Here is a 12,883-nt window from a genome sequence, read left to right on the forward strand (position 1 = left end):
CCAAGTAGCTGGGATTACAGGTACCCGACACCACGCCCGGCTAATTTGGTATTTTTAGTAGAGACAGGGTTTCTCCATGTCTCAGGTGAACTGCAAATCTCAGGTGATCTGCCCACCTCGGCCTCCCAGAGTCCTGGGATTGAGCCACTGCGCCTGGCCAGAAGTTTTTAAAAGTCCTTTCCACACCCCTAGCTGAGGTTTTCTAACTGGCCCTGCACCCTCTAGCCTCCTCCAAAATCACCAGCTCTCCCTCCCGCCCACCATTCTCTCTGCTGTCCCACCCTCTCTGGAGGAAACACAAATTCCTCTGGCTTTCCAGGCAGAAAGAGAAAGAGACACTTTAACCTTATCTCTTTGCTGCTGAAGTTCCTGTCAACACTCATGCTTTGAAAACTTGTCTGCCCCTAACAGGCTTATGTCCCCCTGTAAACTAAAAACAAAATCCTAAGCCCCCTAACTAACTGAACGGACCCCTCTTGGCCAAGGGGACTCCAGAAAAAACTTCAAAACTGAGTTTCCAGACATGACAGGTCAGGAGGTCAGACAAGCCTGGTTATACTCCCTCCCTTTTGCAGTTTAGACACAACATCTGACCAGCATTAATGTTAAAATAGAGATCATAGGCCGGGCACGGTGGCTCATGCCGGTAATCCCAGCACTTTGGGTGGCCCAGGCGGGTGGATCACACCTGAGGTAGGGAGTTCAAGACAACCTGACTAACGTGGAGAAACCCTGTCTCTGCTAAAAATACAAAATTAGCCGGGTGAGGTGGCACATGCCTGTAATCCCAGCTACTCGGGAGGCTGAGACAGGAGAATCGCTTGAACCCAGGAGGCGGAGGTTGCAGTGAGCTGAGATCGTGCCATTGCACTCCAGCCTGGGCAACAAGAGCAAGACTCTGTCTCAAAAAAAAAAAAAAAAAAAAAAATAGAGATTATAGACTAACAGAATGCACTCTTTGTGGCAATAAGATACCAAATTATAATCAGGACCTAAGGTCGTGGCAGGGAAGGGTTAAGTCACGAACTCCTATACTTAAACAATAAACTATGTTTTCTGCCAGTGTGGTGGTTCATGCCCATAATCCCAACACTTTCAGAGGCCGAGGTGGGCAGATTGCTTGAGTGCAGGAGTTGGAGACCAGCCTTTGCAACATAGTGAGACCCTGTCTCTTAAAAAAAAAAAAAAAAAAAAAAGAAAAGAAAAGAAAGGCTGGTTGAGGTGGCTCACACCTGTTATCCCAGCACTTTGGGAGGCTGAGGCCGGCAGATTGCCTGAGCTCAGGAGTTCGAGACCATCCTGGGCAACATGGTGAAACTCCGTCTCTACTAAAAAAAAAAAATATATATATATATATGAAAAGAAAAGAACTATGTTCTAACTGCCACAAAGTTTTTCTTTTTCTCTAACAGATAAACAAGCACTGGGCTGGAGATAAGTAATATTAAAAACAACTACAGCCCATCCACCAGCAGACACTGACTAATTGATCCCCATTCCACAAGCCGTAACTACAGCTTTGATTGGGCAAGAGTCTGATTTCATTAACTTTTTCCTGATGAGATGACCACTGACCATGGACTACCGATTCTGTTTACAGAGGCTGAGAACTTGAGTGCTTTCCTGCCCCTGCGTCACCTTTTGACTTGTAGGGTCTAATTGTAATACATTTAATTTTTTTTTTTTTTCTTTTTTAGACAGAGGGTCTCACTATGTTGCCCAAGCTGGTTTCAAACTCCTGGTCTCAAGCTTTTGCCCACTTCGGCCTCCAAAAGTCCTGGGGTTATAGGCCTGAGCCATCATGCCTGGCCAACATTTAAATGTCTCTGCCCCAAGGTGAACATGGGTCATATGTAACATCCATGCTTATTCTGTATGCAAATAATATGATCCCCTTCATGAATATTCATGATCCTCCTATGACCTGTTGAATATGTATGTTTAGCCAACCTGTTCAGCATAAAGCTCCTGTCCCAGGCCCTCCTCCTTTCAAGTACCTGCTAATAGCTTCAGCTGGAGGCTATGCACCCAACCTGTCAAAATTGGCATCTTGCAGGCCGGGACCCTTAATGAGAAATTCTCCTTTCTAAATGTATAAATTGTGATTTTTAAAAATTATTTATTTATTTATTTATTTTTTTTGAGACAGAGCCTTGCTGTCTCACCCAGGTTGGAGTACAGTGGTGCAACCTTGGCTCACTGCAGCCTCCACCTGCCAGGTTCAAGCAATTCTCCTGCCTCAGCCTCCCAAGTAGCTGAGATTATGGGCGCCTGCCACCATGCCTGGCTAATTTTTGTATATTTAATAGAGACGGGGTTTTGTCATGTTGACCAGGCTGGTCTCAAACTCCTGACCTCAAGCGATCCACCCGCCTCCATCTCCCAAAGTGCTGGGATTACAGGCATGAGCCACCACACCCGTAATTTTTAAGTTATAAGTTATTCTATTTTTCACCTCATTTCATTTTTATATTAAGAACATATGAAATTTAATATAATGTAGCTGATAAATATTTCTCTCTATATTTATTATTTAGAACCCAGAATTCTACTTTGGATAGTCTGTCTTGAGGAATCCTAAATACAGAAAAGGCTTTGTACACAAAAATGTTCATTGCAGTATTTTTTATTTATTTTTATTTTATTATTATTATATTTTTTTGAGAAAGAGTCTCACTCTGTCTCCCGGGCTGGAGAGCAATGGCGCGATCTCAGCTCACTGCAACCTCCGCCTCCAGGGTTCAAGCGATTCTCCTGCCTCAGCCTCCTGAGTAGCTGGGATTACAGGCGTCTGCCACTACACCCAGCTAATTTTTTGGATTTTTAGTAGAGATGGGTTTTCACTATGTTGGCCAAGCTGGTCTCAAACTCCTGACCTCGTGATCTGCCCACCTCGGCCTCCCAAAGTCCTGGGATTACAGGTGTGAGCCACCGCACTTGGCCTTGCAGTGTTATTTAAACCAACAAAAAACTGGAGATAATTGTCCGATAACAGAGAAATGTTTAGGTAAATTATGCTGTATCCTCCTTCTGGAATATTATGCGGCCATTAAAAGTAATGCTTAAACAGAGTTGGTAATATGGTCTGAGAGACCAAAATACATACCCTTTATCACTAAGACAGAGCCTAAGGTTAAGGAAACAAAGGTTAATTACAGGGTTCAATGCAGCTGGCATGGCAACTCCCTAAATTCCTATGGCTATAAGAAAAAGCGCATTCTGGTTAAACTCTGTAACAACAGGAGGTATCAGGCAAATGATCAGACCTCTCCTAACTAATTTACAAGCCAGACCACTATAACTCTGATTGGACAGAGAACTGGCCTTACAAACATTCTTTTCTTACTTTTTTAAACTTATTTTATTTTTTATAATTGAGATAGGAGCGCCCCATGTTGCCCAGGATTGTCTCAAACTCCTGAGCTCAAGTGATCCACCCACCTTGGCCTCCCAAAGTGCTGGGATTACAGGCATGAGCCACTGGCGCAACTGTAGACCTTAAACCAGTTTCAGCCAGTTTATAGAGGCTACACGCTGTCTTTGTGTTCTATAGTTCACCTTTGATGTAAAGAGCCAAATTCCACCTCATTTTAATGCTAAAACCTGCCCCAAAGTGAACATGGGATGCGTGTTATATATATGTTTGTCCATTGTGCATGTACTTGGCTCCTCTCATAAATACACATTTTTTCCCCCAAACCTGCTAAATATGTATAACTCTTGTGTGATATAGACCCTGTGAGGCATAAGACTCAACCTGCCATTTCCCTCTTTGAAGAGAAGAGAGAGCACCTTTGGTCCATGTCTGAAACTATCTCTCCCTGTTTTGCAAACTGATACCACTTAGTAAAGCTCTCCTATCTACTACCTAGCCATCCTGGTGGTCTTTTGGACAGTAATAAAGTGGAAAAATGTTATAATCTGATATTAAGTGGAAAATAATATGATGATATGTAGAGAATGAAATCACACTGTTTTGAAAACTAAAAATTAGCATGGAAAAAAACTGAAAGGAGCTAGAGGTGGTGGCGTGTGCCTATAGTACCAGCTACTGGGGAGGCTGAGGCACAGGATTGCTTGAACCTGGGAGGTGGAGGTTGCAGTGAGCTGAGATTGCTCCACTGCACTCCAGCCTGGGCGTGAGAGTGAGACCCTGTCTCAAAAAGAGAAAAAAGGCCAGGCATGGTGGCTCACACTTGTAATCCCAGCACTTTGGGAGGCCGAGTTGGGTGAGACCAGCCTGGTCAACATGGCGAAACCCCGTCTCTACTAAACATACAAAAAAATTAGCTGGGGCAGGAATTCAAGAGCAGCCTGACCATGGTGAAACCCCATCTCTACTAAAAATAAGAAAAGTAGCTGGGTTTGGTGGTGGGCTCCTGTAATCCTAGCTACCCAGGAGACTGGGGCAGGAGAATCACTTGAACCCAGGAGGCAGAGGTTGCAGTGAGCCAAGATCGTGCCATTGCACTCCAGCCTAGGTGACAGAGCGAGACTCCATCTCAAAAAAAAAAAAAAAAAAAAAAAAATTAGCTGGGCGTGGTGGTACATGCCTGTAGTCCCAGCTACTTGGGAGGCTGAGGCAGGAGAATTGCTTGAACCTAGGAGGCAGAAGTTGCAGTGAGCCGAGATTGTGCCACTGCACTCCAGCCTGGGCAACAGAGGAGACTCCATCTCAAAAAAAACAAAACAAAACAAAACAGAAAGGAAACACACAGAAATGTTACCAGTAATTGTTTTTGAATTGTGGTTCTGCCAGTTATTGTCTGTTTTTTTTTCTGATCTTGTTTTTTCCCCCATAATAGAAACATTATTGGTCTTCTTTCTTTCTTTCTTTTAGAGACAGTCTTGCTCTGTCGCCCAGGCTGGAGTGCAGTGGCGTGATCTCAGCTCACTGCAAACTCCTCCTCCCAGGTTCAAGGCATTCTCTTGCCTCAGCCTCCCAAGTAGCTGGGATTACAGGCACCCACTACCACGGCCGGCTAATTTTTGTATTTTTAGTAGAGACAGGGTTTCACCATGTTGGCCAGGCTGGTCTGGAACTCCTGACCTCAGGTGATTCGCCCACCTTGGCCTCCCAAAGTGTTGGAATTACAGGTATGAGCCACCTTGCCTGGCTATTTTCTAAGAACAACAAAATAAGTCTTCCTTATATTGAGAAAAAACCTTATATCCTCTGATGTTCTTACTCAATAATCATAGTTCTACCCATTGAAAGCAAAGTCAAAATTATTTTCCATGTAAGAGCTTTTCTGATGTTTGATATTTGACTTCATTCCCCTATTTTTTAAATTCCCCTATATTTTCTTTTCCTCTTTCTTTCTTTCTTTCTTTTTTCCTTCCTTTCTTCCTTCCCTACCTCCCTCCCTCTCCCATCCCTTCCCTCCCTCCCTCCCTTCCCTCCCTCCCTTCCTCCCTCCTTTCCTCCCTCCTTTCCTTCCTTCCTTCCTTCCTTCCTCCTCTCTCTCTCTCTCTTTCTTTCTTTTGAGACAGTGTGGGTAACACCCTCCATGGGCACCGAGGAAGGAGAACTGTCCAGACCCCAGGCACAATTAGTGCCTGAAGAATATCTTAGTTTATAGTGTTATTACTCAGCTATTTCCTTTATATAATCCTTTATATATAATCATATATTAGTTTATAGAATTAGTGCCTAAATTATAACTTACTGCTTACATATATCCAACTTATATAATCATACTTAATACTTATATCTAGCATACTTAGTTCTATATAATCTTTCTATATAATCATATAGGTATTGTAGTCGGAGCTGTACTGACACATTTAGTGCTGATTTATAGAATCCTTCCGTATAACCATATAGTAGTTTGTAGTAGGAGGAATGCCTAGAGCAGTCACAGAACAGAAGCAGTACATGGGAAAATAACCAGACCAGGACGAGAACCAAAGACCCAGGCGGTGGCGTCCTTGCCTGGAAAGGCAAGCTTGGAGCAAGAGCCTCTCCTCCTGATAAAGGAGTTGTAGTACCTTGCATCCAGTTCCTGTGGAAAGTAGGCCTCAGACCTGAGATCCTGGAAATAACCAAGGGAGAAGAACCCCTCTGGTGTGACCAGTCATAGTGGCTGTACACCCTGTCAGTCTTTTCTCGATTCTGTGCTAGCTCAAATCATCCTCCCATAAATATCTTAAGAGAAGAGCACAAGTCTGTCAGCTCCCACTGCATTGGCTTACAGTATCTATTAGAAACCCTTTGAAGTTTCCAGCCCCCAGATAAGAAGTGTTGTGCATGACACCTGCTGCACACAGCCCATCTTCTTGCCTCGGTGACCTAATGGGGGTGGACGCCTTTTCTGTACACAACCCTCTACTACACAGCATGGCCCCCTACTGTGCACAGCCCACCTCTCTGCCCAGGTGACATAATGGGGTGGCCCCCTCGCTTGTGACTCATGTAATTATTGTATGCCCTATTACTAAGCCTATAGATGATGACCTCACTTATGACCCTGCCCCCTGCTCATACCTAATAAATACAGATGCTTCTGGGCATTTGGGGCCCCCACTGATCTCTGCTCGTAGGTTTTGTAGCCCCCGAGTCCAGCTCCTCTTCACCAGTTCTTCAGTGTCCTGCCTCTTTACTTCTTGGATCTTGCACCTCAGCACAGCATAATGGACACCCCACAACCCTGTGGGGCCCAACAGTCCTACAAGATAGGGTCTCACTCTGTCACCCAGGTTGGAGTACAGTGGAGTGATCTCGGCAACCTCTGCTTCCTGGACTCGAGCAGCAATCCTCCCACCTCAGCCTCCAGAGTAGCTGGAACTACAGGCATTTTCTTCCAGTCTCCTGTGCAGCTAGGATTTAGTCACATGACCAAGGTACACCAATCAGATGCGTTGGAAGCTGGGAAGATGAAGAACCCAGGAGAATGCATAATTGATTCAGGTGAGTGGTAGCAGCAGTTCCATCCAATTTCCAGAGACAGCCAGGGCAGCAGTTATAAGAGCAGCATCCAGCATTTGGTAAGATTAGCCAAGGAAGCAGCAGCTTCTGTACCCAGAGGTGGCAGGTGGAATGTCTTCACAAGAACTGTTGTGTGGCCTGATTTGGGTACTGTTTCTGACTACACAGCCTCCAAGACAGCTCACTCGTCCTCCCAATTATTTAAGGTACTCCCTTATATTCTACTAGTAAATTTCTTTTCTGGAAAGTCAGTTAAGTCAGCTTAAATCAGTGAGTTTCCATTACTTGAATCACAAACCCAGACTAAAATAACTTCCCTGAATCTTCATTCTGACTAGATTTGCCCTGGGGGACAGCTCAGAGTGGGAAAAGTTGGTCCCTGCCAAGCCTCTACAGCCCATTCCAGACCAGACGGGGATTTCAGCTACCAGAACCTGCTCTGACACCCAGTTGTTGTGTAACTGAACAATTTACAGGTCAGAGTGGGAAGGTGGAATCGGCTCTGAATTTGATTCTCCGTAGCCATTTGATTCTCTAGCCAGCAGGTGGGGGCCTCCTCAGTCTTCCGAAATCAACCTGCGAGACATCGCCCTCTCCTTCTCCTCTCACTGCTGCAGGAAGTAGCTAGGTGACTCAGTAGGCACCCCGTGGGCCAGGTGGACTCCTGGCAATGCCTCTTGTATTCTAGCCCCACCTCCTCAGCCCTCCTCACATACAAGCCACAGAAAGAGAGAAGACATGAGACCACAAAGGCTGTGGATTCCCCGTGGCCCCTGGGGTTTATGAGTAGCTGTGAAGGCGTCAGAGACAGGACATACTTTTCTTTGTCCAGGGCGATGGAAAGGACAGAGGAGTTATGTTTTAACCCTGGAATTAAAAGACTAGAAAATATCTTCTCCTTCCACCTAGAAATGTCCCCCAAGGTTGGGGGCTTCATCTTGCCAGTGCCAACATGGCTCACATTCAGGCATCCAAGTGATCTTCCTCTCACTGTATCACTATATCATGCCTCCACCCTCCATCCATTCCTATGTCCCACCATAGAATATTTAAAAGCCTGGTATGGACCCCATTTACAAGTGAAGAACCTGAGTCTGAGAGGTTGGCTTGTCACCTCAAATCTAAACTCTGCATAGCTTCCAAGAATCTCTAAAACCGGGTCTCACTCCACCTTTCTACTCATGAGTTCTCCATAGTAGTGATCTGCAAAATTGTCTGCCCCCCAATCCTGAGAGAATATATAAGAACCATGCAGCTTCTTGCATATTTTTTTCCTTTTTGCAGTTTTTAAGATAGTAATTCCAAGCTTTATCTAAGATGAAGCATTTTTTAGCCAATCAATTTTTTAAATTCTTTTTTTTGAAACAGAGTCTCACTCTGTCATCCAAGCTGGAGTGAAGTGGCACTATCATGGCTCACTACAGCCTCTGCCTCCTGGACTCAAGCAGTCCTTCCACCTTAGCCTCCCAAGTAGCTGGGAATACAGGTGCACACCACCACACCACACCCAGCCTATTTTTTTTAATTCGTTTTTTATTTACAACTATCTTTTTCCTGAAGTAATTTTTTCTAATTCTTAAATTCTTGACATTATAGAACTAAACTGAAATCTATTAACATTCCACTCTTACATTTTATTGACAAACAAATAAAATTCATGAGCCAAAAAACTCCAAACAAAACTAACACCAGGGAAAAGCTCATAATACTAAATATGGATCCCGACATTAACACTGAACAGAGAATATGATTTTAAAATTCTTATCAGATGATAAAGTTGTGTAGAAACTGCACATTTAGGCCGTGTGCAGTGGCTTATGCCCGTAATCCCAGTACTTTGGGAGGCCATGATGGCTGGATCACAAGGTCAGGAGTTCAAGACCAGCCTGACCAAGATGCTGAAACTCCGTCTCTACTAAAAATACAAAAATTAGCCGGGCGTGGTGGCATGCACCTGTAATCCCAGCTACTCGGGAGGCTGAGGCAGGAGAATTGCTTGAACCTGGGAGGTGGAGGTTGCATTGAGCCAAGATCGTGCCATTGCACTCCAACCGGGGCCACAGAGCAAGACTCCATCTCAATTAAAAAAAAAAAAAGAAACCGAAAATTTACTAATTATTTAAAACCTGGAATCAGGCCGGGTGCGGTGGCTCATGCTTGTGTAATCTCAGCAATTTGGGAAGCTGAGGTGGGCAGATCACCTAAGGTCAAGAGTTCAAGACCAGCCTGGCCAACATGGTGAAATCCAGTCTCTATTAACCATCCAAAAAGTTAGCCTGGTGTGGTGGTGCATGCCTGTAATCCCAGCTACTCAGGAGGCTGAAGCAGGAGAATTGCTTCAATCTGGGAGGCAGAGATTGTGGTGATCCGAGATCACGCCATTGCGCTCCAGCCTTAGCAACCAAATAGTCCACAGTTAGATCATGAGAAAATAGCAGAAAGGGGAATCTACACTGCTCTAGCCATACCCCATTCCCTTCTCAAAGAAAAGCCTGGCATTGATTAGATACCAGGCCTGACTAGTACTGTCAGCAGAACCAGTGATAGTAACTTGCCTAACAGGGGAAACTTCTTCTGGATTGGCAATTTTGATCTGGGCCTTGGACCTCTTGCACATTTTTTTTCTTTTCTTTTCTTTTTTTAAAGATGGGGTCTCTGTTGCCTAGGCTGAAGTGCAGTAGTGTGATCATAACTCATTGCAGCCTTGATCTCTGCATGCCACCACACCTAGGTAATTAGAAAAAAAATTTTTTAAACATTTTTTTGTAGATGTTGCCCAGGCTGGTCTCCAACTCCCAGCCTCAAGGGATCCTCCCACGTTGGCCTCCCCAGTAGTTGGGACTATAGGCACATGCCTTCACACCTGGCTAATTTTTACTTTTTGTAGAAAATAACAGGGGGTCACTATTTTGCCCAGGCTGGTTTTGAACTCCTGGCCTCAAGTGATCCTCCCACCTTGGTCTCCCAAAGTGCTGAGATTACAGGGATGAGCCACTGTACCCAGCCACCTTGCACATTTTTCAGGTGACATCTAGTATTTTTCATCCTTAGTTTAAAACATGATAGTTACTGGCTAGGCACGGCGGCTCATGCCTATAATCCCAATATTTTGGGATGCCGAGGCGGGTGGATCACTTGAGCCCAGGAGTTCGAGATTAGCCTGGACAACATAGTGAAACCTTGTCTCTACAAAAATACAAAAATTAACCAGTCTCATAATCCAGTCTCAAAATACATAAATAAATACATTAAAATTTAAAATAAAATAGTTACGGAGCAAAAAGCAATAGTTATGGAGGATGGATACAATTTGTGTTTGTTTTGTTTTGTTTTTTGAGACAAGGTCTCACTCTTTCACTCAGGCTGGAATGCAGTGGCCTGATCACAGCTTACTGCAGTCTCAACCTCCTGGGCTCAGGTGATCCTCCCACCTGATCCTCCCGAGTAGCTGGGACTACAGACACCCACTACCACACCAGGCTACCTTTTTTTGTATTTTTTGTAGAGATGGCTTTTTGGCATATTGCCCAGGCTGGTCTCGAACCCTGAGTTCAAACAATCCACCCACCTCAGCCTCCCAAAGTGTTTGGATTACAGATGTGAGCCACTGCACCCGGCTACCTTTATTGAAAAGTAAAGGCCATCCCAAATCCCAGCTTCTACCTAAATTTCCCTTTTCTCTGAATTCCTATAGCACTTACAGTTTCAGCTTCATATCTCATCCTTGAAATCTGCATCATTATATTAGCAGCTTTGTTTCATAACACTTTAAATAGACTGTAATGAAATTCCTTGCAATCAGGTTTGGTGTACTTGCAAAGTCAGGTGCAGTGGCTCATACCCGTAATCCCAGCACTTTGGGAGGCCAAGGTGGGCAGATCACTTAAGGCCAGGATCTCGAGACTAGCTTGGCCAACATGGCAAAACCCTGTCTCTACTAGAAGTACAAAATAACAAAAAAAATGCCAGGTGTGGTGGCACACGCCTGTAATCACAGCTACTCCAGAGGTTGAGACAGGAGAACCTTCTGAATCTGGGAGGTGAAGGTTGCAGTGAACCAAGATCATGCCACTGCCCTCCAGCCTGCGTGACAGAGTGAGACACGCTCTCAAAATATCAGATAGCACATAAACTCCAGGAAGGCAGGGATTCTGTTTTTGTTCTGTACAATATAGCCAGCACCTGGCTTATAATAAGAGCTTAATAAACATTTGTTGAATGAGGGCAAAGTGTGTTGGTTCATTCCTATAATCCCAGCACTTTGGGAAGCTGAAGCAGAAAGTCTGCTTGAGCCCAGGAGTTGGAGACCAGCCAAGTTTTGTAGAGACCCTGTCTATTGTAGAGACCGGGAAAACGTTTGTTGAATGAATTGACTTGAATTTGAATCTCAGCTATTTCAAAACTTTTTAGCTTTGTGACACCTGGATCATTCACTTCAGAATTTATTCGTTGATATATGTATTTGACAAATATTTGTTGCATGTCTTCTAGGAGCCAGTCACAGTGGCTCTTAGTTCAAGAAGATATGTCCCTGCCTTGAGGAGCTTAAGCATTTAGTTATGGAGGCTGTTAGAAGGCCAGGGGGAAAGGAAGTCCCCCTAGAAGGAGCTGCGAGTAGCTCTAGAAGGCAGAGCCATAGGAAGCCCTCCTGGGCCAGATCGCCATGGGCCTCATCTGCCACATATGGGAATGTGAATTTGAATATCAAAACTCTAGGATACCACCAAGGGACTGGACATTGGGAAGAGTCAAGGACAAATCTGCATTTTAGAAATCCTGTCCAGGTGGCAATGGGGAGAGGAGTTGATAAGGAGACCTGGTTACTGCTCTTATCTAGGTGGGAGGTGACAAGAGCCAGAATAAGGCAGTAGCCATGACAGACATGGACTTAAAAGTGTGGATCTGACAGTAACCAAGGAAGTCTAATCAATTGGACTTGGTGATTGATTATAGGGCAAGGTGGAGGAAGGCTTAAAGGTTAACACCCAGGTAGAAGACACAAAGGCCTCAGCCATGGCGGTGGCCATGGGGATGGAAAAGGAGGGACAAATATAAGAGTAGGAAGAAGAAAGAATCTATTGGATTTGATGATGGATTTTGGATGAGGGGACTGAGAGAGAGGACATGAATATTCCTAAATACCCAGATCTCTATCTTGGGTAACAAGGTCAGTGAGTGAGAGAATGTGGGAAGAAAAGCAAGTCTGAAAGGCTTTGGGAAAGTTACCAAATCTCCCTGAACCTCAGTTCGTCTTTTTTTTTTGTTTTTTGAGACAGAGTTTCATTCTGTTTCCCAGACTGAAATGCAGTGGTGCCATCTTGGCTCACTGCAACCTCCGCCTCCTGGGTTGAAGCAGTTCTGCCTCAGCCTCCTGAGTAGCTGGAACTACAGGTGCACGCTACCATGCCCAGCTCATTTTTGTATTTTTAGTAGAGACAGGATTTTACCATTTTGGTCAGGCTGGTCTTGAACTCCTGACCTCATGATCCATCCACCTCGGCCTCCCAAAGTGCCGGGATTACAGGCATGAGCCACTGTACCTGGTCCATTTCGTCCATTTGTAAAATGCCAATTGTGTTTTTTAGCTCTAAGAGTTGTCATGATAATTAAATAACCTGGAAAACTGCAGTAGACACGCAATAAACACTTTTGGCTGATACTAATAATGGCGCTCACTCATGTGCCAAACACTTAATCCTCATATAACCCTATACAGTAAGTATAATCATTATCTCCATTTTACCAACATGGGAACTGAAACACAGAGATAGAAAGAAAATTGACCGAAGTCAATCAGTTAGTAACAAAGCCAGGTTCCGAACCCAGGCAGTCTAGCTGCAGGGTCTACATAACTAACTACTTTACTATACTTTTAGTGCCCTTTGGAACCTATAACTGGACTTGAGGGAGGAAGGGAGGAAATGGCAGGAAAGATGGAAAGACCTGAGCCAATAA

Source organism: Aotus nancymaae, unplaced genomic scaffold (genome assembly GCF_030222135.1).
Source record: "Aotus nancymaae isolate 86718 unplaced genomic scaffold, 86718_ANA_hifiasm-v0.15.2.pri h1tg000040l, whole genome shotgun sequence".
Classification (NCBI taxonomy): Eukaryota; Metazoa; Chordata; class Mammalia; order Primates; family Aotidae; genus Aotus; species Aotus nancymaae.